Genomic DNA, 27,556 nt, shown 5'->3' with positions numbered 1-27,556 from the left:
GGCTGAAGGGCTAGAAGGAAAAGGGGCTGGGTAAAGCACAGTTGACTCTCTGAGTACAGGACAGATAGAGTTGGTGAATCCCCATACTTAGCACCCTCCACCCCCATGAACCCCAAGTCAATTAAAAGATAAAGAAGAGCTTTAGAAGGGAAGAGTTTGACAATGACCACAATCCTGCTGTCAGCCCTGTGGACATGATGGTGACAAAACATCTTCCTGAAGTAGTAATAACAAGCTCATGGATATTAGCAGTGGTAAGCAATGGGGTAGCTGCCAAGAGGCAGCACCCACTGACATCCATGGTGCAGGCCAGTAGGGGTAGCTGCCAGGGTAGCCCAAGAGGCCACAGAAAATGAAATCTAATTGTAATTATTTCAAGTTCTTTACGACTTGGATTATGATCGTCCATAAAAAGAAAGCATCAGATGTATGTATGGTGGGGACATGATCCAAGAGGAATATAACTTAAACCCCACTCATGAATATTTCCAGTATTAATATTCCATGCAACCAAATAGTTCAAACTCTCATACAGATACTATGAATATGACTTTCAGATAAAACAGTCATTTATTTGGTACAATATGTTATGTTACAAATACAGATTATTAAATTTCTAGTTCTCTAAGGGCATATTTTGTTCGTGTGAGTAGTTTATTTACAACTGGCAAGAACCACATGTCTGACTAGACGTCAGACAGTTGTATTACTTACGTAAACATACTATTTGATTAAATTCACCAGCATAATCAATAGGGGGTTCTGGTTGTCACATTAATTACATTCTATGGAAATTCTATGGAAGCATCATTTAATTAGATTTTTCACTTAGTACTTACCAGAGTATAAGAAATGTCATCATAGTTTTTTGCACATGGTAATGAAATCATTGGTACATTACCAAGATTAAATCATACAAGAATGTCTACCCTTCTGTTTTCCTCTCTGCTAAAATTATAAAGCTTCTTACAGTACCACCTGTGATGATAGGCAGGATACACAGAATTTCAAAGCTTTCTACAACACCTACCAATCTCCATGTCAGAACAAATTAGTATTTCCAGCCTACTGTTTATTATTATGGCATTTTAGAGCTTAATAGCTCAATCTTAACATTAATACATCTGCCTTTATTGTGTGTTTAATATGTGCAGTGAATATGTTAAGTGCTCCATTTACATAATTGTCTTTAATCTTCAAAGAAACACTTCGAGGTTTCCTTCCCATTATACAAAGGAAGAAACTGAGGCACAGATCACTTAGTAAAGAAGAGAACCAGGATTGACTGCCAGTTCTGATTCATTCCAAGTCCCATCTAGTTATTTTTTAGTTGCAGAAACAGGCCCAGAGAGATAAAGTGTCTTTCCAACGTGCACATAACTGGAAAGTGGCAGAGACAAAATGCACTCAGGTTTTCTGACTCCTGCCTGTTATTTTTATTGCCAGAGCCCTCACTATAGGACTGAGAAGTTCAGCTACTTGTTTGTTTGTTTGTTTCATTTTTGTTTCAGCCAATAGCAGCCAGGCTCGGAGACATGTGAGCAATATCCATTAGCACTGCTGCCTGTGATGTGTAGAGCAATCACATTTTTAATGGACTGTGTGTCTGAGTCCTTTCTTGTCCACGTAGCTTTTAAAGTGATCTGGAGTAAATCTATTGCTCACTTGGCAATCAATATTTGGCGTTGTTCCTCAAATGGTGGAGTTAGGTATCTGGATTTTGCTTTCTCCCACATCCCTAGAAACTCTTCCCAGAGAGTGCCATACTGTAGGACCCTTTTTCAAGGGCAAGAACTGTGACTGTTTTATAACGAACCTTTCAGTCTAAACAGCAAGTATGTGGTCATGCCTTTCCCTTGCTTTAAACCTTCAGATAAGAGTTTGTTTTGTATTTTTTAATCACAGACGGGTGTTACATTTTACCAGTTGCTTATTTGTATCTGTTGAAATGAACATATGGTTTTCCGTTTTACTAATGTGGTGATTTATGACTGATTTTTGAATGTTGAGGCAACTTTGCATTCCCGACCACTTAGTCCTGATGTACTATCCTTTGTATATACTGGGAGGCAGGGCTAATTGGAGGCCACCAAAGTAACAGTTTACCAAAATGAAGATGCCACTATATTAATTACAAAATGAAGTCTTTTTATTTAAATATCCTATCCTGGGCCAGGCACGGTGCCTCACACCTGTAATCACAGCACTTTGGGAGTCCTAGGCAGGAGGATCACTTACGCCGGGGAGTTAGAGACCAGCCTGCACAACGTGGCGAAACCTCTTCGCTACTAAAAATACAAAAATTTACTGGGCATGGTGGTGCACGCCGGTAGTCCCAGCTACTCAGGAGACTGAGGTAGGAGGATCACCTCATCCCAGGCAGTCAAGGCAGTGAACCGTGATTGTGCCTCTGTACTCCAGCGTGGGCGACAGAGTGAGACCCCTTTTTGAACAAACAAACAAAACAACAACATAAACCCAAAAAGCTTCTACTCTGTCTTCTGTGTTGAAGATGTGGTTGGTGGTTGATATTTTGTGAGATTTTCCTGAAAAAAAAATATTTTGAAAATCCATATCTATAGAGTGTTTCAATTCCAAGTTTTGCTCTATAGATCCATGTATTCCTACTCTTCAAATAAAAAAGAAAAATTTTAACTTCTCTCACCTGTACAATATTAAGGTCCCAAACCTCTTAAAAACTAAAAATCTGTTGAGTTCCTTTTGCAAGAAGGCTGGCTCAGAAGTTTGGGTTTCTAAAGAAATGAGAGTTTAACATTTTTATATTGGACATATTTTCAGAAAATTTAGAATCCCATTAGTGTTCTTTATAACATGCTGTGCTCAAAACTAAATTGTTTCAGGCTTCAACCTTATGCATATAAAAATGGGTTCAATTCAAGTTCCTTATGATTTCTTTCCTTTAGAGGTGCTTGACTTTTCTGCCTGCTTTAGTTTGGCACTGGGTGTTTTGTGTACGGAGTCTTTTCACTACATGTCCCGAGGACCCAATTACTGACTTATTAATGAGATTAACTGTGGGGTCTGTGTCTGTTCCGGCAGGCACTCACAAGTGGTGTCTGCTCACAGTAAGTCATTCCACTTTTCAGTAATACTGTACTATGGTTGTGAATTTGAGTTTCATTTAGACTCCCAGTTTTAATCCTTGAACTCCCCTTGCTAGGGATGTGGTATTGCACAAATGACTTAACCTCACCATCCCTCAGCTTTCCTGTCTGTACAGTGGGAATGGTAAATGAGATACAGCAGGAAAAGCACCAAACAGTGTGTCATCTATGGAGTGAGCATTCAATAAATATCATTACCATTGGACAAGCAATTATGAATCTTTCAGTTATTCAGAAGCATGTTATCAAATTTCCAGGTTATCAAATTTCCAGGTTATCCAAAAACCTTTTTTTTTCTTTTACCTCTACGTACTCACTTGGATCTGCCTTTTAGCACTTTCAATATCATTTTAGCATTTGATTCAGTTTGGTTGGTTTCAAGGGTGGGAGAAGAGGGGAATTTGTGTTGACTCAAAGGCTTAGTGGTGGTTGCACCACTGCACCAATTTGGGAACCGTTTAAGTCCCTCAGAAGACTACAGTCCTGCACCACATAATGACGTATCACATACAACAGCCGTCCCATAATATTATAATGGAGCTGAAAAATTCTTATTGCCTAGTCACATTACAGCCATCTGAACACTACGCATTACTCACATTCTATGATGCTGCTGCTGTAAACAAATGTATGATGCTGACAGTCATATAAAAGTATAGAACATATTAATACAATTATGTACAGCACATAGTATTTGGTAATGATAACAAGGGACTCTATTACTGGTTTATGTGTTACTATACTTTTTGTCATTACTTTAGAGTGTGCTCCTGTTTATACATATTTTAAGTTAACTGTCAAACAGCCTTAGGCTGGTCTTTTAGGAGGTATTCCAGAAGAAGGCATTGTTATCATAGGAGAGGACAGCTCCATGTATGTTATTGCCCCAGAAGACAAAATTGTTCTAAATATAACAAAATGTTTAAATGAAAAATACTTCATCAACCATAATAGCACATTCTTAGTGTTCAAGAGAGTGATAATGTTCTTTTTTCAAGCTGTAAACAAGTTTGATGCACATATGGGTTCCTGTTTCCCTTGCATTCAAACTCTGGACCCTTCTGAGTATCTGTAACTGACACATTGTAGACCACAAATGTAGACTAAGGGAATGCTTTCTAATACTGAGTCAGCTGCCTCTCTGCTACCCTAATTACTCTGTTTTATAGTCACATTTTCCAGTGGGACAAAATGTGGAGGTGAAAGACAGTGATACTGATGATCCTGACCGTGTGTAAGCCTAGGCTAATGTGTGTGTTTGTGTTCTAGATTTTCACAAAAAAAAGTCTAGGCCGGGCGCGGTGGCTCAAGCCTGTAATCCCAGCACTTTGGGAGGCCGAGACGGGCGGATCACGAGGTCAGGAGATCGAGACCATCCTGGATAACACGGTGAAACCCCGTCTCTACTAAGAAATACAAAAAACTAGCCGGGCGAGGTGGCGGGCGCCTGTAGTCCCAGCTACTGGGGAGGCTGAGGCCGGAGAATGGCGTGAACCCGGGAGGCGGAGCTTGCAGTGAGCTGAGATCCGGCCACTGCACTCCAGCCTGGGCAACAGAGCGAGACTCCGTCTCAAAAAAAAAAAAAAAAGTCTAAAAAATAACAAAATGAAAATAAAACACCAAAAAAATGGAAACAGGTTATAAAATAAGGATATAAAGAAGATATTTTTGTACAGCTCTACGATGTATTTGTATTTTAAGCCAAATGTTATTATAAAATAGCCAAGAGTTTTTTAAAAAATTACGTTTGCAAAATAAAAAAGTTATAGTAACCTAAGATTAATATATTAATGAAGAAAGAAAAATATTATCTTATAAATATAGTGTAGCCTAAGAGTACAGTGTTTATAAAGTCTACAGGAATGTATAGTGATGTCCTAGGCCTTCTCATTCACCCACTATTTACTCACTGACTCACCCAGAACAACTTCCAGTCCTGCATGTTCCATTCCTAGTAAGTGCCCTATACGGGTGTACCATTTTTTTAACCTTTTATTCATATTTTTACTGTACCTTGTCTATGTTTAAATACACAAATACCGATCATTGTGTTGCAGTTGCCTACAGGATTCAATCCAGTCACATGTTGTATAGGTTTGTAGCCTAGAAACAATGGGCTCTACCCTATAGCCTAGGTGTGTAGTAGACTATGCTATCTAGGTTTCTGTAAGCACACTGTATGATGTTTGCACAATGATGAAATTGCCTAAGGACATGTTTCTCAGAATCTATCCCTGTTGTTAAGGGATGCATGACTATATTACCAGACTATTAACAAATGAGGCCCACTGTAATACTTTTGCAGAATACCACATGATAGTAGTTCAATGTGTTTAGTAAGAAAATTAATGACCAAAAATTGTTATAAATGTAACAAAATGTTTAAATGAAAAATACTTCATCGATCAGGATAGTACATCCTTAGTGTTCGAGATAGTGATTATCTATTTTTTTTTTCTTTTTTTTTTTTTTTTTTTTTTTTTTGAGACGGAGTCTGGCTCTGTTTCCCAGGCTGGGGGGCAGTGGCCGGATCTCAGCTCACTGCAAGCTCCGCCTCCCGGGTTCACGCCATTCTCCTGCCTCAGCCTCCCGAGTAGCTGGGACTACAGGCGCCCGCCACCTCGCCTGGCTAGTTTTTTGTATTTTTTAGTAGAGACGGGGTTTCACCGGGTTAGCCAGGATGGTCTCGATATGTTCTTTTTTCAAGCTGTAAACAAGTTTGGTGCACATATGGGTTCCTGTTTCCCTTTCATTCAAACTCTGAACCTTTTTGAGTATCTGTAACTGACACATTGTAGACTACAAATTTAGACTAAGGGAAAGCTTTCTTAACACTGAGTCAGCTGCCTCTCTGCTACCCTAATTGCTCTGTTTTCTAATCAGCGTTGCTGGTACACAGTAGTCTGGCAATTTAAATGGAAGTATTTGTGCTGCGTATTGATAGCTGGCAACTCTCTGTGGTTTGGGATAGCTCAGGACAGATACTCCTTGAATAATTACCCTGCTCAATCAGAAGGAAGCATTCTTGTTATGTTCCTGTGCATGATTGATCCATGTCTGTACAGCGTTTTTTTGTTATTTACTATGATGTTCACAAAGTGTTACGAAGTGTTCACAAAGTGTTCTGTTAACATGTGAATTGATTTGCAGTATTTTAAAACCATAAAGAAGGTTCTCTTGTTGGCCGGGTGTGGTGGCTCACGCCTGTAATCACAGCACTTTGGGACGCCGAGGCAGGTGGATCACGAGGTCAGGAGTTCAAGATCAGCCTGGCCAACATGGTGAAACCCCGTCCCTACTAAAAATACAAAAATTATCCGGGAGTGGTGGCACACGCCTATAATCCCAGCTACTCAGGAGGCTGAGGCAGGAGAATCGCTCGAACCCAGGAAGCAGAGGTTGCTGTGAGCAGAGATGGCGCCACTGCACTCCAGCCTGGGCAACAGAACGAGACTACATCGAAAAAAAGAAAAGGAAAGGAAGAGGTTCCCCTTGTCAAATAAGTATGGGCAGCTCAACTATTTCCGTCTTATAAATGCATAATTTACTTTCACATATAAATGCCCTGAGAACTCTTGTTAAAAATTATAATTTTCTTTAAGAAGACGACAGGCCGGGCGCGGTGGCTCACTCCTGTAATCCCAGCACTTTGGGTAGCTGAGGCGGGCGGACCACGAGGTCAGGAGATCAAGACCATCCTGGCTAACATGGTGAAACCCTGTCCTTACTAAAAAAACACAAAAAATTAGCCGGGCATGGTGGCGGGCGCCTGTAGTCCCAGCTACTCGGGAGGCAGAGGCAGGAGAATGGCGTGAACCCGGGAGGTGGAGCTTGCAGTGAGCCAATATTGCGCCACTGCACTCCAGCCTGGGCGGCAGAGTGAGACTGTTTCAAAAAAAAAAAAAAAAAAAAAAGAAGGGGATGAAATGTGAACTATTTCCGAAACTTGACCATTTATGTTAAAAACTAAAAGACTATTTCCATTTTTTTAATAGTTTCACTCAGGGCTGGTACAACGGCACACACTTTGGGAATACTACTTGACCAACTTATCTCCTTTTGTTTATTAAATTCACTATTAGGATAATTTCAAAAATGATTTTGTCACCTTTCCTTCCATCTAATTTTTCTCCTCTCTCTCATCCCTTTTTTCAAGTAGATTTCCAGCTTTAACAAATAAGAATACACGACACCACTGACGTTTGAATTTTAAACAAACTGAAAAATCTCTTGGTACAAGTATGTCCCAAATATTGCATGGGATATTTGAATGTAACTGGGTGTCCTCTATTTTATCTGGCAACCCTAAACCCAACGCAAATGATAGCCATCAGTGAGTAAATAATGAAACTGTCAGTTTAATTTAATAAGAAGAACATAGAAAGAATTCATTCAGTGCTCATTGAACATGTTTTTAAATATTTCCAAATTAAAAGTGTAAAGCCTTTTTGAGACTGCTATGTCTTCTGTATTTTTATAATAATTTCAACATGAGGAGTGTAATAACCCTGGTACTCTGGTCTGCCATAAACTCTTTTACTCCACTCAGAGCACTTTCATTTTACAGAGGAGGAAACTGGACTCAGAGAAGTGACTTGACTTGCCCAAGGAAATTCTCCCAAAGGAGCTGATAGCTGCCAGGCTTGAGGCGTTTTCTACTTTCAAACCAATGGTCTGGATTCTCACCAGGCTAATGTTCATTGTATTTGTAGAGCCAAATAAATAAATAATAAATAAAACTACACACACACACACACACACACACACACTTTTAAAAAAGGTAATGGTTATAATTAGCCAAGTTTACCACTTTAATTGATTAAACCACAATAACATAGAATAGAGTTAAAATAAATTTAAAGCTTAAAATTATACTGGATATAACTTAATGTTTCTTTTAACAGGGCATTTTACTATCTCTCAATATCTCAGTCCCTCATTAATGTGTAAGGGGAAAGAGTATAAACTGATAGTGAATTTCAAAGGGTTTTTCATGTCTCTGTGTTTCTATTTATAAACTATTGTTCAGGATATATATGCTTTTTTTTCATCATTAGCCACCTCAACTGTTTTATTGAGAAGAAACATCAAGCCCAGAAATATTACAGTATAAACAAGATACTGTTATTACTCTAGACTATACTGTTATCACTGTAATAACAGTATACTGTACACTGTAATTACAGTATAAACAATAATGCTTATAAGAGCAACAGGTGTGATAGATTTCTTTCTATAGAAAGCAGAACTCCTTATCTTCACAGTACATGGCATATCACCTCTGTTATTAAAAAGAGGAATTGTTTGGATTGAGGTATTGAAAACTGTTAAGACAAAAGTCGTTTAGGTACTACTTTTTATTTCCTAGGAGTGTCTCATTTGGTATTCATCCCACACAAATGCCACTGTTTCTTCAGGTGCCATGTAACTTCAGAGAAAGACATGAGAGAAGCAGGGCCTTCAGCAAAGATATGGGACTGGCCAAGAATTAAGAAGGAAGGAGCCTCACTTTAGAACTAATGGGGTCTTGTGTGTATGGCTTATTCCCCCACTGGATAGATATGGATATTTAAACATAGAGAAATCTTTATTTTCTACTGAATAGTTGAGAATAAACGATACACTCACAAGGAGACTAGCCTTACCCACGTTGTCCATATATTTAAATCAAATGTTATAATAACTCCATCTGTTGAAATGGGCTGTGTGTTTTTCCGCATGACTCTCCCATTTTATCTCATCAACCCGACCTTGCTGGCACAAGATACAATCACTGTAGTATCCTGCTTGTTTCATCAGGAAGTGGAGCAATAGTTTAATTTGTTAAGGAAATAGCAAGAAGTGAACTAAAGATTGCATTTTGTATTTTTCTACAAATTGTGTTTTCTTTGAATTCGTGCGTATGAGGGCATATCACTCATCGACACCTGATCCACAAGTATCAGCTGCTTGTCAAGGACCCCGAGACTCCTGAAGTTGTCACCTCATAGAGATCAGTTCTCTTCAACTCTACTCAACCTTTAATCTACATGAAACTTTGGATATATAAAATACTAAGGTAGTTTACCTGAGTTTGATATCAGAATTTAAGATGAGCTGTAGCCCATTAGTCTTTCAAGTACACAGGGTAATGTCATGCATTGTAATCAGCAGTACTTTGAATGAATAAGGAAGGGTAAATATAAAATGCTAATTATATGAAGGTAGAATCTTTCTCTGTCAGTAGTACCCACTTTAAGATGAATAATAACTTTCTAAGTATTTGACCTGTGGCAAGTGACTTGCTCTTTTTGATCCTCGGCTTCCTCATCTGTAAAATGGGGATAATAGTGGTGCCTTCTTCATTAAGTCCTTGTGAGGAGTTAATGAAAGTGAGTGTAAAAGCACTTGGCTCCACCCCCAACACATAGTGGGTACTTACTAAGTGCTAATTAGTATTATTACAGCTTAAAAAGACAGGTGGTGATCTTGGTGTTTAATTTATCATGCACACTAGTCCCATACTTGTTTATGACACTGTAATCTTTGTGAAACATTTTTTATGATCTCAAAGTGCCTTTTCATGGGTGATCAGTGTTGACAGTGATCACAGTAGAACAGATAACACTATAAAAGACAGTTTTAAAATTCCAGCTTTAAAATTCCAGCTTTGTCATAAATCATACAGATAGCCTTTATATATGAGTGATTAGAAGAAATTATAACTAAGGTGTCTTATAAAAGTTTTATCATTTACCATTCTTTTTTGGGGGGCGGGGGTGGTGACAGAGTCTCCCTCTGTTGCCCAGGCTGGAGTGCAGTGACATGATCTCAGCTCACTGCAACCTCCGCCTCCTGGGTTCAAGCGATTCTCCTGCCTCAGCCTCCTGAGTAACTGGGATTACAGGCACCTACCACCAGGCCCAGCTAATTTTTTGTATTTTTAGTAGAGACGGGGTTTCACCATGTTGACTAGGCTGGTCTCGAACTCCTGACCTCAGGCAATCTGCCTGCCTCGGCCTCCCAAATCATTTACCATTATTAACAACCATTGACTATGCACTTTCCTGCCCAAAGTGCCATTCAAAGCACCACGGGGATGGAGAAGCAACGAAGCTTCCATGCCTCTCACCAAATCTTCAAGCTCCTCTAAGATTGATACCGTGACAGGATGTGAGCCTTAGCCCCTGATCCCTGGAGTCATCGGCTTATGTTTACAAGCTAAGTGATTGTGCACCTTCGATGCTGATCCTTAAGTGTTTAATGGCTTAGGTCACCCACATGTGATACTGTTAGCTACTTGACCATAAAGGGGGAGTTTACCAAATGATAAATTTTGGTCATATGAAATATTAAAGTAGGCATAAATATTTACAGAGCTAAGGAGACTCTGAAATTGTGTGCAGAGACAAGAATATTATTGAGTCCAGCGTAAGAAGTGAGGTCATCTTTGCTTTTAGATTAGGAACCATTATGAAAGGAGGAATGGTGCCAATTCAGGAAAGCCTCACAATTCAGCTTCTTTCCAGGAACTGATGGGTAGGTCTCCTTCCAGGACACTGGTGTTTCTAAAGCACTTGTATTCCTTTTGAAGTGGTATCTGTATACAAGTTAGTGTACTACACACTAAATTACTTCAAAAGCTTTACATCCACATAGTCAGAAGATCAGGGTTAGAATTTTGTATTGGTCAGAATTCTGGGTCCCCCTCTGCTAACAGAGAGCCAGTCACTTATCCTCTGGGAAATGTCTTTTCCCCGTCTCCCCCATTTGGAATAATTCTTGAGGTTGTCATAAAGATTAAATGACATGTATATTACAGATGCTTGGTAGGCAGGAAAATGTAATATGAACATAGGGGAAATTATTTGTCTGAAATAGGGTGTTTGTGTATGTATCTGTAGTCCACTTATTTTCCTTGTTTCTGCATGTAGTTAGCTAACTTGTACAGATGGGAGAACACACAGCAGTTGCAAGTCAATGGCAGAGCAAAATATTCAAACCTCAAATACTAAACTTTCTACCTCATACAATTTGGTGGAAGCTTTTATGTATAATACTTACAGTCAGCATTTGGGGAGGGAGGAGTTAGGGGAATGATACAGTTGCTATATTATTAACTTTTGGCACTCCCAAATCAAATGATACCCTATGCTGCACAGCATTGTTTAAGGGGCCTCATAATAAGCCCATTTTTACACTTATGAGTAGGTGTAGAGCTTTACATCTTACAAAACATTTTCCACAAACATTATTTCATTTAGCCCTCTTAACGACTTTTTGGAAAGTTATTATTCTTGTCCCCACTTGATATATGGAACTTTGCGGTGCAGTGGGTTAAGGAAATAGCACAGAATTATATCCCAGTTAGTGAGATGGCCAAAATACAATTCCGTTTTCTTTCTCTTTGTGCTACCCTCTGATCCCTTTAATCTGTGTTTCATTTTTGGTTTTTTAAACTTGTTTCATAAAAAGAAACAGTTATATGAAACAGGTGGTCAGGCAAGATAGCCTTAAACATGCTATGACACATAAATGTAATTTATTTTTAATTAGGTAAAGTTGAAATCTAGCATTAGCACCTTTTGTAATATTAAGAATGTAGTTCATGAAATACATTTCTTTCTCAAATGTAGATTTTTTCCAGTACAAAATCATAGTTTTGCTTATTAAAAAGTCAAAGATACACATTATACATTAAACTGTTGTCTTTTTCTTTTCTGGAGTTGTGACATACACGTTTTTCAATCTGCTAAGCCATGCCTAAACAAAGTCAGACAGATGACCATAAAAACTGTTTGCTACCTCCTCTTATGCATGTTAAGTTAGACCAGTGGAACAGCATCTTGATAGGATAAATTTTGACAGAAAGACTGTAGTTAGAGTTGCAGAATTTGCAAAATCACACTTTTACCAAAATCACCCTACCCCAACAGAAAACCTGATGAATGAATCCACACAGAAAGGACTTTAGGCAAACCCACACAAATAATTTAACATGCTATAAGAAAAGGATACCTTTTGGTCTATTTTCAGTACATAGCCTGCATTTCATTGGTGCCCAGTAAAATAGAAACTGCAGTGGAAAAGACACTTTGTCTTCATAGAACTAACAATGAAAAATGCACAGTATCTAATGCTTCTGTCTTTAAACAGGTAATGGTAGGAAATGTCAAGAATAGATCCATTAGGTTAACCTGAGTATTCATCTATAAATCTGTTTCCAAAATTATGCTTTTTTTAAAAAAAAAAAAAAAAAAAAAGGAAGCTTCTCCTGGAAACCACGTCAATATCAACTGTCATAACTGGACTACAAACCTAAGAGTTAATGTCCACCTATAGCTTGTAGGGAAAAGACATCACTTTTTAGTTGATTCCCGCAACCAAAACTTGCTCTGACTTCCCCCACAACAGTGGGAAGACAATAGGAGCTTTAGAGATCTGAAGAGTTGGTCTGAGTAATACCTGAAATAATTCCCAAGTAGTCAAAATCCTGCAGAGCTGGGCCACTCAGACTGAAGGGTTTTTCACTTTTACCCCAAACCATGCAAAACTATGCACATATGCAAAAAGTATGAACACACAGATTCGTTCAAAGACAGCCTGTGGTATTTGGGATAGAAAGGGTTAGTGATGGTAGGTTATGCCATGATGTTGACATATCCATGACATGAAAGCTGGGGAAGGGACCCTAGATGGAAGGCTGGACATCATCTTGTTGGAGACTAGTCTGACTCAGAAGCACCTTGGAGAAGTATATACTTTAGCAGGAATACCAGAGTGACTGAACGCAATAAGGTATTTTAGGAGAAACAGGTCCCAGGAGGTCAAGTCGTTTTCCTTATGACCCGTCAATACTTAGCATCAATGAAGAGCCTCAGAACAGTCAGTCTTTTCTGTTTGTCCTCACTAGCTGGAGCCCGACAGCCTATTAGGCCCGTGCTGTCCAGATCGACCTCACTGCTAGAAGCTAACATGTAAAATGATTTGTACAAGGCAGTTGCCACTAAACCACTGCTAAAGGCCGGTGCCCAGCCTTCTTATTCTCCTCCGTAGTCCAGAAGCATTTCCTTAAAAGTCAGAAAATCCATAAGCACTAGCAGCATAAATATGTCACCAGCAGAGCAGACATAAATATGTCTTCCTCTTCAGGGTGCCAAAAAGTTGTCGGGTGTTATTAAAGCCACTGGCTTAACTGCAAAAATCTACTCCAACAATTGTTTCTCAATATACCTTTCTACCAAACACTTATTCTTTAAAATGGGGCCATACATGAGCTTATTCTCTTTTGTGCTTCAAACCCCTATTAGTACTAGTCCCCAAAATTTCTCTGTAACACCTGGAACTCATCATCCAGGATAATTTCTTGTAAATAGCCAATGACAGCATCACATGCTGCATCCAGAGCAGAGAGATGGACAGCATGAATCTCTCTTCTTAGGTTAGCTCTGATTGAACAAAGCCACTGCTGTGTCTAGCTGCTTTGGTCCCAGGAGGCATCTGCACCTGTCACAAGGCTCAGCTTCGGCTACATGTGGCTAAGGTCTCCCTGTGTCTTACCAACCATTGAAATGCAGTCTTATAAAATAATCCTGAAAAGACCCTTTCTATAGGAGTTTTATGTAAGTACTTCTCTTACCTAAGAATGTTCTTGATAAAATTGATGGCAATAGAAATGTTGAACAATACATTTGAGTTGAAAATAGAGTTCCCTTGGGATGGTAGTACTTAATTTGCAATTTGAAAATTCTACCACCCCAGAATGTATTTTTTAAAACTCTTAAAAACTCAACAGCAAAAAGACAGACAATCCAATTATAAAATAGGCAAAAGACTTGAGCAGATATTTCAGCGAAGAGGAGATAAGAATGGCAAAAAAGGCCAATGAAAATATATTCAACATTATTATTCATTGGGGGAATGCAAATTAAAACTTACAATGAGTTGTCTCTGCACAACTATTATAACAAGTGAAACTTTTTAAAAAATGATGACAATACAAATGTTACTGAGGATGTGGAGATCTCTCATACATTACTGGTGGAAATCTGAACGGTGCAGCCATTTTGGAAAATGGTTCAGCAGTTTGTTATTTAGCATGCGACCTAGCGATTGCATTATTCAGTATTCATCCCGCAGAAATAAAAACTTATGCTCACACAAAACCTATACACAAATGTTTATGGAAGTGTTTTTCATAATATTAATAGCAAAATACTGGGAACTACTCAAATATCCTTCAGTGGGTGAATGGATAAACAAACTCTGGTACATCCATGCAATAAAAATTTATTCAGCAATAATAAGGAATGAACTACTGATATGTTCAACACCGTGGATGAAACTCAAGAGCATTATGCTTAGGAAAAAAAAAGTAAATCTCAAAACATTACATACTTAACGTTCCCATTAATATAACAATCTCACAATAATAAAAGAGCTCTAGAGATGGACAACAGATTTATGGTTGGGGGTGCAAATATAAAGAGGTAGTATGAGAGGATTCTTTTGTGATGGTGGAACAATTCTATGTCTAGATTGTGGGATTTTTTTTCTTTTTTTTTTCTTGAGACGGAGTCTCGCTCTGTCGCCCAGGCTGGAGTGCAGTGGCCGGATCTCGGCTCACTGCAAGCTCTGCCTTTCGGGTTTACACCATTCTCCTGCCTCAGCCTCCCCAGTAGCTGGGACTACAGGCGCCCGCCACCACGCCCGGCTAGTTTTTTGTATTTTTTAGTAGAGACGGTGTTTCACCATGTTAGCCAGGATGGTCTCAATCTCCTGACCTCGTGATCCGCCCGTCCCAGCCTCCCAAAGTGCTGGGATTACAGGCTTGAGCTACCGCTCCCGGCCTGTGGGATTTTTTTTAATCCTATGACTTTGATAAAATGGCTGCCATAAAAGCTAATCTAAAGTTTTTAAGTCACCTTTGTGCAATAGAAACATGAAAGTGTTTAAATACACGATGTTGCTTTAATTCCACTTAGGTACCATTTTTTATGTTTACTTAAAGGGAATGGTACTGATTCTATCAGCAAGCAATGATTTTAGTATACAAAAATTGATCGTTTCATGGAAATAACAAGAGCAGGGATACACTCATGGCAGTGATTAGAGGCGTTATTTGCTATGATTCCCTTTCTCTCTTCTCCTATTGGCAAAATACAGTCTGTACTACTTGCTGCATTTTCTTCAGCTTTTCCAGTCTGAGGTTTTATACGTGAAGTTTGGGGCTGCATAGTACCATGTGGCAACGTCTTTCTCTGATCACTGCCCTTGTTTGGAAAGACTTCCTAGAACAATGACTTACTCTGCTGTATCTGAATTACTGTTGATACCAACTTATTTTCTTGAAAGTGCTTCCAGTTTCCCTCAGATTTAGGCACTCAACTAGGTAATTCCAAGATGGCTGACTTTCTTTATCCCCTTTAGAAGAAACATCTTTTGGAAGCCTGTGAGCCTTGGTGTGCCCTGGGGGTGGAGGTCAAGAGCTGAAGGGTACCCTGCCAGGTGGGGTCTTTGTGTGTCTTTCTGGTATAGGCGCCTGCCTATTATGTAAGAGAAGTATGACACTGAACTCTTTTTAGTTTAGAACTGAGAAAATGGAAGAAACTGAGGAAAAGCAGGCTGTTAAAAAGCAGGTCAGTGATAAAATAAGACTTTGGCACAGACCACCCCAGGTGCAAATGCAACTGTCAAGACATCGGAAAACTTAACTTCTCCATGCCTGTTACCTCGTCTGTAAAATAATTAGGATAATAATAGCATCTGCCTTGTCAGTTGTTGTGGGGATTACATGAGAAAATGTGTTTTAAGCCACCCAGCCCTGTGCCCGCCACATATGGGGGCCGCAGTACACGTTGATTCACATTTCTTTTGAGTTTCTACCCTATTTTTTAGCTGCCAGGGCAGTTTGAAGAGAAATGGCTTGCAATGAAGAGGACTGATTGCTAGGAGTGAACAGGGTTAATTAACTTTTCCCAAGAAATTTGTACCTGAAAAAGAATGTATTTTGATTAAGCCTTTGTAAGATAGAGTCATTTTGCAAAATACTAAGGGAAGTCAGTTTTTTTTTGTTTTTTTTTTTTCTGAGACTAAGTCTTGCTCTGTCACCCAGGCTGGCGTGCAGTGGCGCAATCTCGGCTCACTGCAACCTCTGCCTCCCAGGTTCAAGCGATTCTTCTGCCTCAGTCTCCTAAGTAGCTGAGACTACAGGCGTGTGCCACCACGCCCAGCTAATTTTTGTATTTTTAATAGAGACGGGGTTTCACCACATTGGCCAGGCTGGTCTCGAACTCCTGACCTTGTGATTCGCCCGCCTCAGCCTCCCAAAGCGCTGGGATTACAGGCGTGAGCCACCGCGCCAGGATGGGAAGTCAGTTTTATGCCAAGTAAATGATCACCCACCTCTTGGATGTGTTCTTGGAGTAGACACCTGTGCTTGACTTTTCACTACCCTCTCTGGTATCAAAGACTAGGACCTTGGTAACTCCATTTTCAAATATACTGCCATGGGAATGGCTTAAACAAAGGAGGTTACCGGTGATACCTTTCCTCGTAAAAACATTGGATTCCACTATTTTCTGGGGTCTCTGGGGGATTCAGAGAGCACCAGGCAAGCCTTTGACTTCAAGAGAATATAAGCAAGCAAGGAAGAACAGAAATATCCACTGGACTGGAATTCACCTGGGAATCTTGGCCGTAGGGTAATTCATCAGGAAACTGAAGACGGTTTCCTGGAAGAAACTGAGGGACAGAGAAGTGTGTTTGCTTTCAGAATTTTTTCACGCATCCTGTTTTTGGAGGGATAAGCCAAAGAAGTAGCCCTTATAATAGGATGGACTCTCTTTTTCCCAGGCCTTCAGTATCTCAGGAACACATTACCTGAGAACTGCTGAGGCCAAGAATGACATTGTTTCCATCTTTGTATCCCCCGCTCTCTGCATACAGCCTACTCAATAAAGCTATATTAAATTAATATATTCATTCCTCTGGGTAGCTGAACACAGTCGTGTCTTCATTCCCCAGTGGTCTCTTTGCAGGCTGGGAGTGATGGGTTTTGTTAGGCATACTAATTTTAGCAGGCTGACTGAAAGCTCCCTGAGGGCAGGAACCCAGTTGGTTGCTTTCATGTCACCTCTTTAGAGCTTGGCAAGACACCTGGCATCTTGTCATTCTATAAGCATTTAAGTGAATGCATGAAAACTACCCCTGGTTCTGTCCTCAGAACTCACCGTCAGCCTGGGGGAGAGAGCAGTTTCTGTGGGGAGGCATGGGCTGTCTGTGGAAGGCCACAGTCAATTTCACCTCCTCACTCAGCCGTTTGCAGGAGGTTGTAAATCACCTCTGTACCCGGGTCGGGGTCAGCGGTGCGTCCCTACGCCCCCTGCGGGGACCCCTCCGGCCAAGTCGCAGAGGAAGGTAACCCAGAATGGAAGAGCCAGCCAACACGTGCAGCCGCCCAGGGAGGAGGAGGCTGGGCTAACGCAGCCCTTAGTCAGCAGCTGGGCTCGGTTTTGAAACAAAAGCCAATGTCCTCCCTCGGAGTCCGCGGCCGGTCAGCTCCTAGGGGGAAGAAAGCCATGCTGCCCAGCCGGTTAGTGGCCCAACTTACTTTTCCAAAGCCTGGGACAAAGGGCCAGCAAAGGCACGGGAGTGGATGGGATATTGGGGATGGGGTACGGGGACACAGATGGCCCAGACTCCCCCCTCCTGGCAGCGCGGGGAAAGGGCGGGGGTCTCCCATGCTCTGTGTCGGTTTGTCCCGGGCGATCCGCCTCCGTGCCCGGGCCCGTCGGGTCTGCGTAGAGCCAAGGCACCTTTGCCACCCGTGTCCCAGAGCACAGACACACCAGGCCCCGGTTTCATGAATGAAATCCAATCGTGTGGATATAAATAGCCGCGAAGGCTGCTAACGTCACAGTGCGAGCGGCGGCCGCCACGGCGGCGGAGCGAGGTGCCGGGTGCTCCGTTCCGCCCGGCTGCCCCGCCTGGGAGCGGGGTGGGGGCAGGCGAAGGGGAGGGCTGCGGGTGGAAAGGGGCGAGCCCCTCTCGCCCGGGACTGGGAAGAGCGGCCGCGGCGCCGGGCGAGGCGGCAGGGCGAGGCAGTGCCATGCTGCCTTTGTGCAAAGTTGGGCGGCGGGCTGCGCGCCGCGCGCAGGGGCCCCGCACACCCGCGACCGCGCGCAGCCGTGGCTGCTGCTGAGTGGCGGGGGCCCCCCCGCTCCCCCCGGCCCTTGAAGGCGGAGAGAGCTCGCGTCTCGCTCGGCTTCAGGGTAGGTTCTGTGTCGTGAGTGCTCTATGCTATGAAACTTCTCCGAGCAGCCGCTGCGGAGCCCCCACCGCCCCGGCCCCAGCGGGTGGCAAGTGCGGGCCCCGGGCCGTGCCACGCGGCCAGCAGCGCCCCGAGAGAGAGTTGTGGGACCGAGCCGCTAGGGGGGCCGCCCTCGCCTCTCCGAGAGGCCAGGAACCCTCCCATCAGAGGCGAGCACAAGAGATTTCTAGGAGCGCCCGCACAGCCGCACCCCTAACTTGGAGCTGAGAAAATGTACAACAGGCACCCTTATCAGGCTGGCTGCGCCAGGGAGGGGGTGGTGCCGCGCCGACGAGAAGGCGCTTCCCCTTCGAAGGCCAGTGTGGGGAAGGCAGGGCGGGTACCGGAGGACCCGAACAGGGGAATAAGCTAGCCCCTTTGGCGCTTGCACCCTCTTGAGAGTTGACTGGCCAGCCCACAGTTTGGCGTTCCCCTCCCCTCCCCCGCAACCCCCTGTCTATGGAGTCTGTTGTGAGTTGCTGTGACAACAGGAGAAGCTGCCATGAGGGGCTTGCAGAACACCTTACCTTGTCTGTGTGTGCTCGGCTTTGGGGAAAACAACCAAGGGGAGATGTGCAGGCAAGAGAATCCAGCCCTCTGCCCCCCGAAAGGAAGTGGAAGGCAGGCACAACTATGTACAAATATATCATTAGATCCTACTGTTAGCTGCACCGTTTCCATCCCCAGCAGTATCAAACATCTCAACTGAGGAGCAATGTCAATATTTAGACTTGGACAAGCCAAAAAGTTAGAAGGGAGCGCCAAGCACAGGGTTTTGACTTGGCTTTGCACGTTAGCACACAAGCTGTGCCTTTGGAGCTGACTGTACACATTTGCTGGGGGCAAAAATGCGTGAAGGTTAATATATACACAGAGGCACCCAGATCTAGGAAAATCTAGGAAGTTAAGACCAAAAGAGTCGCCCTGACTTTGAACTTCCCCATCCTGTGCTGTTCACTGAGCCTTGTTGAACTCCAGCCAAACGCTCAGCTTGAGATTTCACTGGTTTGGGGCTCCCCCACCCCCAACCGAGGCTGTGGTGTACGTTCTACACTAACATACTCTAAACCGAAAAAATAAAATACCGTTATCGGTGGTTGCATCTTTGTATAAGTCCTCTGACGAGCAGCAGATAGTAAATAGTCAATAGGCTGTGTTTGTTTGGTCTTAGCAAGCCTTAGACCTTTTTAAACATACTCTGGTAAGTTTGTTTACAAACGCTATTTAGAAATTCGGAACTATGTTTCATTTCCAGTAACCTTGTAGATGCCTAAGAGAGTCACTGGTTGCTAGAAAATAAACACAAGCTCTTTGCAGTATAAATAATGTCTGCATTCTGCTCCACAGGTGGAGTGGGCAGTAAATTATTATATTAAACATGGTTTCCTCTGAGATTCCTGGATCATATTTGGACATACTAATGGGAAAAAGCTTTAACCAGTTGATCCTAGTACAGAAGGCTTTGGAAAATCATTAGGAAGCAAGAATATCATAGTCAATATACTAATTTTGCCCATTATGGCTTTCCCAGAGTTTGAAGATAGTGTAAGATTTTTTAAGTGCATAACGCAAGCTGTGTGATCACACAGGTGGAAACAGAAACACATGTAACAGTTTGATGTTATTGGCTCAATAATACAAATGATAAGTTATACAAATACAACGGGAAAAAACAAAATTGTTTGGTCTTTTAATTATGATTATGTTGTCTAAAAATGCTATTTTGAATAGGATGACCACATCTATGACTTCTGTATTGTAAAATGCCTCTAAGATTTTCATTGTTATCTATCGGTTTGCGGCCAAATGTTTTTTGGGTTTTTTTTTTTTTTTTTTTTTTTTTTTTTTGGTATGGTCCCAAGTGCTCAAAAATGTATTTTCACAAATCCTGCAAAATGTTAACCTAGCTATTTCAGGATGTATTTGACCCTAAGAAATGCCACATTAACACTGGCACTTAGCAAAAGTAAAGCAGATTCTTCCCTTTCTCGGGGGAAAAAAAAGAAAACAACGTATGTTGAAAATTTTAGTGGCTCCCCATGTACTCCTGGCAGGCAGTAGAATTTATAAAGTATTTCTCTCTTTTATGTAGGTAAGTCCAGCTGTGAGCCGAGTGTTCTGTTCTTCACTTCCAGCAAGCCAGGTCAGTGTCTTTGTGCAAACCCATGACTATAGATTGGTAACATTCTGTATCTAATTTTGAGCATGCATTTCAGAACAGGTTTCTTAATCATTTGTCTTTTAAAAATTTTGTCTTTGACCTTTTTATGGACTCAGTTATGAATGTCATGAGTTCAATGATTATTAAAATTATTGCTTACTCTGTGAGTACCATGGTACAAATATGGGCCTCAAACCAGTTTGTCCTTCATACGACGTTTTATTTTTCACTTTAGGCATCAGAATGGTGCCCACGCTTGAGAATACTGGGGATCTGGGTGCTTGATAATTGAGGGTTTACTTCTATGCTAATCTTAGCACTCTGGGGTGGAAGAAACTTGATATAATAATAATTGACTTATTGAGCATGAATCACGGTTCAGGTAATGTGCTGCATTCTTTATATTAATAGTCTTATTCTGCTTCAAAAAGAAAAAAAAATATCTCGGGGAGGTGAAACCACTACCTTGAGTTCCAAACTACAGGTGAGGAGTTGGAAGTTTATAGACATTAAATAATATGTTCAATTCTTACTTCTATTAAATGGCACAAATAGGATTTTTTTTTTAAAGTTTTTGTCTTACCCTAAGACCTAAACTCTCTAGTTGAAAAATTGTTTTCCACTAGGGAAACTGAAGACAAAGAAGGTTAAGTGACTTGTTTAAGATAACTTGGTAATTGCTAGCACATATAATAACAATGGCCCAGCTGTTGCAAAATAATCAATTCTATTCTCTTAAGTAAATTCGTGAAATTGTAAGTATTCATGTGTACTTTCTGGCATGACGCTGTCAAAGATATAAGAGAGTTTTTATTGTGGGGTCTCTGGCCTTGAAGATTTTACGGAAGATTTAAAAGGCAAGATGTTAAACATTCAGGTATGAAACAATAGAGAATAAATCAAGATTATACTTGCCAGAAGGCTGAATTGGGGATCAGTGGTACATTTATGAGAAGTTCAGCATTTTCCACTCTGTGGAATTACTTTGCAATTGCATATATGCATGAAAAAAAATTTCCAAGCACATTTTTTTTGTCTGGGTAGATGATTAATCGGTGAGAGTTTGGGAAAGGGTAGAATGTAGAATTTCAACCCAACAGGGAGAGATTATGTAGTCATCCAGAACCGCTAAATTGCAATATCTCAAACTCAAAGATGTTATTGCTTCACAAGCATAGTAACCTAAAATTGTGAGCTATTTGAATCTGCATGGCATCTTTGAGAAAGCATAATAATTTGGCATGATGTTTAAAAGTACTGGATTTTTCCTGGAACCTCAGTTTGTCTGAAAGGCACCACGTAGATGGATTCGGATACGTAATAGATAAATCCTAACCAAAGTCCTGATAACAACCAAATATTAAGCAGACCTTTTTCAGGTTTTGCCTGAATTGACAGGCTTCTCTCTCTTCTGTTCCCCTAGTTCCTTTCTCCCCTCTTTCTTTTCATAAAGTAATTTGTAATCCTTCTTAGCTAGTTTTATATAAAGGGGTACTAAAAAATGAAATGGGAAACAAATTATGAAAGCAAACCTTAGGATATCATCTTTTTTAATGTACTGATAACCCCCACTCAAGCTAATAGCTCTAAAATCTTAATTAGTGAAGATATTTTTTAAGCATTTAAAGGGATGTTATAAGCTGTCCTATAACACCTCTGTCCTGTAAAAGTTGTTGTGTAGTGGATCATTACAAAATAGGTCACATTCTATAACAGCACTATTATTATTGGGAAGATCCCATTATAGGCCAACACCTCATCAACAGGGTTAGTTGTGATAATGGTATATAACAAAAATATCAATATAGTAACCATAAACCTATAATTTTAAGCACTAAAATTATACTTTGAATCATATAACATTATGAACAAAAGAGATCTAGGAATTAGCATGGTATCTCTAATAATAATCATTTAGCAATCATTTGTTTTCTCTTTTGAATTTCATAAGGCTTTGGTTAGTATGCATGACTTACCTCTTTTAAAATGGCTGGAAACATTTGAAATTCTGCCATTTTTTGCTCAAGAAATATACCTGTAGAAAACAGAGAAATGTTTAAAACTTTCTCTTGGTCTTCCTTTTAGAAAATAGGCCATTCAAGTTTCCCTCTGGCTTCATGTTTTAGGGTTTAAAGAGCATAGGTGATTTGAATGCTTCTCTTCTCCACCAGGCTTCCCACCAACATCACAAGACCAAAACAAAACTTGGAGAGGGAGGGAAAAATGAGTTCCAAAAAGTGTGTGTAGACGAGGGCAGGAGATGGGTGAGTGTGTGGGCAGCAGGGAAGAGGAAAAGGAAAGGGAAAGCTTTTGGGGGAAGGATCAAGAAGCAGTTACTCCAATGGATGGGATATTTACAGATTAGTTATTTGTTAGCATCAGAATTTTTTTATTTTTAGTTTGTAAACAAATAGAACCCACTTCCTCCTTTTCCTGGCACCTTTTGTTCCTTGTGCCCATAGGACAGATATTGGAAAACTGGCAAAAGATGCCAAAAACGATGGACATGTGATTATGACTATCACTTTTTCCAGATGTCCCAGGACACTCCTGTCTTCAGAAACTTCCTTGAGCTCTGTCATCAAATACATCAGCATGCCTCTGATCAGGCTTTATCCACTAAAGAACGAATTAGCAAGTTTTACAAAGAAAGCGATGCCAATAGGTCTAGAAGAAAGCAATTACATGTCTCCACTGTGCACCTGAGTTTATTTATTGCATAGACACAGGTTAATGGCAAGTTCCCAGTGTTAATAAGGTTATGATCTTAGGTTCTATCTCTCTGTGGAGAAATTTCCTTTGAATTGTTACCCAACCATAGACCAAACCCTTAATGACTGCTGTGATAACAATAAACCAGCATTTATGCCCCTACTAGATGCCAGACACGTTAACTAAATTGCAGCTAATATTCATGATCAATTCCAACTTTACAGAGGCAAGAAATGGAACTCAGAGATGTTAAAGAACTACTAGGAAACAGAGCTTGGATTTGCACCCAATGCTGTCTAAGAACTTGAATATATATTTGCTCTAAATAACACCTCCCCGCACCCACCACCAAAAGCAACACTTTAAACCATTTCATTCCAGGTTACTCTTGCAGATGTTGGAGCATAGAAGTTATTCTTCTGGGTTTGTTTCTACTTTCTAAATTTTGTATTTAAATTTGAACTACATAACATTTTTGCCTAGATAAATTGGCTAACTGTTTAGGTCATTTTAAATGTATTTTGATGGAAGGTGTCACAATCTTAAACAGTTGGGTCAGAGAGAGTTGAATCATGGAGCCAGGAATGTCCTTATTAAGGATACCTAGCCCAACCTCATGTGGATGGAAAACACTGGCACCCAGAGAGGCAACGTAACTTGACTACTCTCATAGTTAATAAGTGACACCCTCTGAACTGAACCCAGGCTTCCAAGTCCCAGCCAAAGCCCAGTGCCGTTACATAATACTGCCTGAAAAGTGCCAAGTCTTCTAAATCTTCCAACATAGCCTGAAATACAACTAGCAAGTATGATATACATGTGAAACCCAAGGTACATCCAGAAATGCTGATAAGAGAATTCTAGTCGTGTAAAGATATGGTGGGTAGTAGGAGAAACCTCACTTATCTTCAGTGGTGTGGGAGATAAAATAGTCTTTTTCTCTTATTCAAAACATAACACCCTTCTAAGCTGTCTTTGTTACAATAACCCTTCCAAGCTGTCTTTGTTATGTGATCCATTTGGCGCTTTTTCATTTTGACCAAACTCTGGCTTTTCATTAACTATGCAACTTAGGTGAAATATGACCTTACTTTCCTCAACTGTAAAATGGGAACAGTATCCCCTCCCCCATCAGAGGGTTATGAGGATGTTATAAAAGCCTCATGCATGTAAAGCACATAGTAGGTGCTCAATAAGGGTTAGCTCTCTTCTTAGCCTTCCTAGAGTATGTCAAAAGAAAATGTTTTAACATATTAGGGCAGTTGTATCATTTTGTCTCTAAATTTACTGGAGTCATTTGAATTCTGATTTGCAAGGAATGGTTATAGGAACCTTTTTTTTCTTGAACACAACAGGCCCAGTGGTGTCTCTGGGTTCCAGTGGCCCAGTCTCCATTACATTTGTTTTCTTCACACTCTAGGGTTGCCAAAGTTTACTTGCATTGAATTATTTTATTGCCTTAGTTTCTGCTGCAAACTAATACCAAGCTTCTTTTGCAGATTTGTGGCTCTCATTTTCTTCCAGACACTGTTCCTAAGTAGCTAATGTGTGTTCTACATGGAACTTTGTATCTCAAAGCCACTATTTCCAGCCAGATAACTAAGAAATATTTCCGGAGAATATTATTGCCAGTAGAAAATTTTTGCTTTCAATTTTGAAATGTGAGACTTTCCTACCTTCATTTCAATTCACTGTAGTTTTGAGTATTTGAGGTATGCTGCTCCTGCCTTTTCTTTTTGTCACGTGTTGCTGACTGATATATTGATAGGAAAAGCATAAACACCACAATTTCCCCATTTCACCGGCAGCACTTGATAAGTACCCTGGCCTAAATTACATCGCTGGGAAGTGTTTTCTGCACTCCTCTCCCCAGCTGCCACATTCCGTCATGTGGCACTTGCTGCCCTGCTTTGGACTTTCGGAACCGAGTCCTTGCCAACACCTCCAATTCATCACATATGTGGAGGAAAGCTACTGCTTTGATATATTTTTTTAAATACTTGTACCTGTTTTTCCTTTTTTAGTAATAATCCAAGTGGCCTAGAATAGGCTTTATTATCCTGGTGGTGCAATTTCACTTTTAGTATTTGGTAAATGCATGTTGCAAGATGGATGTCCTTTTCTTCAAATTTAAAAGTAGCAAGTATATGTCTTTCCCAGTGCTATGAAGTGGCTGAACTGGGGCTAGGTGCTGAGAACTCACCAGTTGCTATATTGTCCTTAACCTTCTACTAATCTCAAACTGATTATATGTAAGTCTTTATTCTTACCAAGGAATTAATTGCTTTTAAAGCTGTGCACAAGCTTTCACGTGTGTACAACAAGAATGGGCATCTTGTTAAAGTGCAGATTCTGATTCAGTAATTCTGGGATGGGGCCTGAGATCATGCATTTCTAACAAGTTCCCCATTGATGCCAGTGCTGCTGGTCTGTGGACCACACTTTGAGTCATGAGGTCCTAAAGAATAGTGGTTACTATATCTTATGCTGAAATTCATGCTTCATAGGCCATAACCAGACCTTATTTTATTTACTTGTTTCTTGAATCATAATAGAGAGCCATGGAATCTTAAACATAGGAGGGATGTAGGTGGTGACGACCTGGTAAATCAACCAGCTCTCCTGGAAAAAAGTAAAATGCGTGTATGTGCATACACAAATTGACATAAATTTTAGTGACATAAAGAATGTGTAGTACACTGTTTACAAATAATAATAAACTCTGTAATACCTGTTATTGTAAATTCAGTATAGCCGGTTAGGTCTCACAGTATGCTTTTGTTGTTTTTTGCAGAACTCTTCTATCCATAGGCCAACCTATGTTGCAGTTGATTAAGGGGTGCAGCTCCCATATAAATGCTGGCAGGTATTTTCTTTTATGTTAATCAGTAAGACAAAAGTGAAACATCAAAGACATATGTCAGAACTCTACTCATTCATCCATGATGTGAATCACTTCCTTGTTGAACCGGATGATAATTTTTAGTACTGAAAGAATATTTTTCAAACGTACTATTCATAGTGCCACACCTCCACATACAGCACACTTTTAAGTTTAATCTCCATTATTAACAGTTTTAAATTATTTTCTTAGATCTAGAACAATAAAGCAAGCACTGATTGGTAGTGGCTGCTGATTTCTGTGGTGTAAATATTCCCACCACGTCCAATTTCAAGCTGCTGATGTGGCTGAGCACAGAATTGGAAAGAGATGACGCGGTGTCACACCATTGTATTGTACTTTCACCATATAGATAAAATTGGCGTGAATAGCCTCCAAATATAGATAATAGTAAACAGAAATAGCTAGAAAGTGATGCGTTCTGAGTACTTATTATCTTTGTTTTTAGTATAATTTATGTAATTGTAAACTGATGTAATTTAATTTTTAATACTTGGCACTAATGGGCCTGCAAAATTCCTAAAAATTTAGCAGCTAGTTCTTGTGGGCTAGTAGGGGCTGGCTTCTGTACACCTATGGATGTAGATCATCTGGTGTAGTGATTCCCAACCTTGCTTTATACTGAATACCTCAAAGAAGTTAGAGCCTACAGTTTTAGTAGATCCATGTTAGAGCCCAGGAATATGAACTAAAACCGTTTTATGAAGTATATCTTATATTTCAAAAACAAATTATAAGTATATAAAAAAATTTCCTAAATTGAATACACTCACATAACCAGCACCTAAATATAGAAACAGAACATTACCAGCACCCAGAGGCCCTTCTCATGCCCCTATCCAGCCACTACCCAATCAATGTAACCCTTATCTTGACTTCTAATACCATAAATTAGTTTTGCCTGCTTTTGGACTTTATATAAATGAAATCATATCCTATGTATTCTTTTGTGCCTGGCTTCAATATTATGTTTCTGAGATTGATCCATAATGTGTGTAGCAGTAGTTCATTCATTTTTAGTGGTGTATAATATTCCATTGTATAAATAGGCCTCAATTTATTATTTTTTATCCATTCTACTGTTGATGGGTTGTTTCCAGTTGTTGGCTATTTTGGATAGTGCTGCCAAGAACATTCTTGTACAGAGAGTAGTATGCAAAACAAAACAAATCCCCCAGTGAGTCCAATGAGCAGCCAATCTTGACTGCCTTCTCTGTATCTTCCCCTCCTCTCTATGTCTCATATAGCACGCCCACGGCCATTGATCCTTTCATGTGAACGTACTTTTAAAACATAAGCCATGAGGCCCATGTGCTTCCATTCATTAGAGTATGTTCTCCTGGCTCTTTACAATACAGGTTCACCAG

General features: G+C 40.4%; 1 protein-coding gene across 17 annotated transcripts in view; it reads left to right on the top strand.

Moving 5' to 3' along the window:
- LOC105466175 (Rho related BTB domain containing 1) overlaps window positions 1-27,556 on the top strand; it is a 144,969-nt gene that overhangs the window by 39,743 nt on the left and 77,670 nt on the right. For 4 of the 17 annotated variants that reach the window (XM_071069600.1, XM_011715166.2, XM_071069597.1 and 1 more), the window contains exons 1-3: window positions 18,110-18,376; window positions 20,507-20,557; window positions 26,082-26,153. The gene's annotated coding sequence lies outside the window, so the exon portion shown is untranslated. Of the gene's footprint in view, window positions 1-17,581; window positions 17,698-18,106; window positions 18,377-19,500; window positions 19,616-20,506; window positions 20,558-26,081; window positions 26,154-27,556 lie in introns of those variants that run through there. The other 13 variants (XM_024788038.2, XM_011715168.2, XM_024788042.2 and 10 more) reach the window with 10 other exon arrangements.

The sequence above is a fragment of the Macaca nemestrina genome, chromosome 9 (assembly GCF_043159975.1).
Source record: "Macaca nemestrina isolate mMacNem1 chromosome 9, mMacNem.hap1, whole genome shotgun sequence".
Classification (NCBI taxonomy): domain Eukaryota; kingdom Metazoa; phylum Chordata; class Mammalia; order Primates; family Cercopithecidae; genus Macaca; species Macaca nemestrina.
This window is presented reverse-complemented; position numbering and strand designations above follow the sequence as displayed.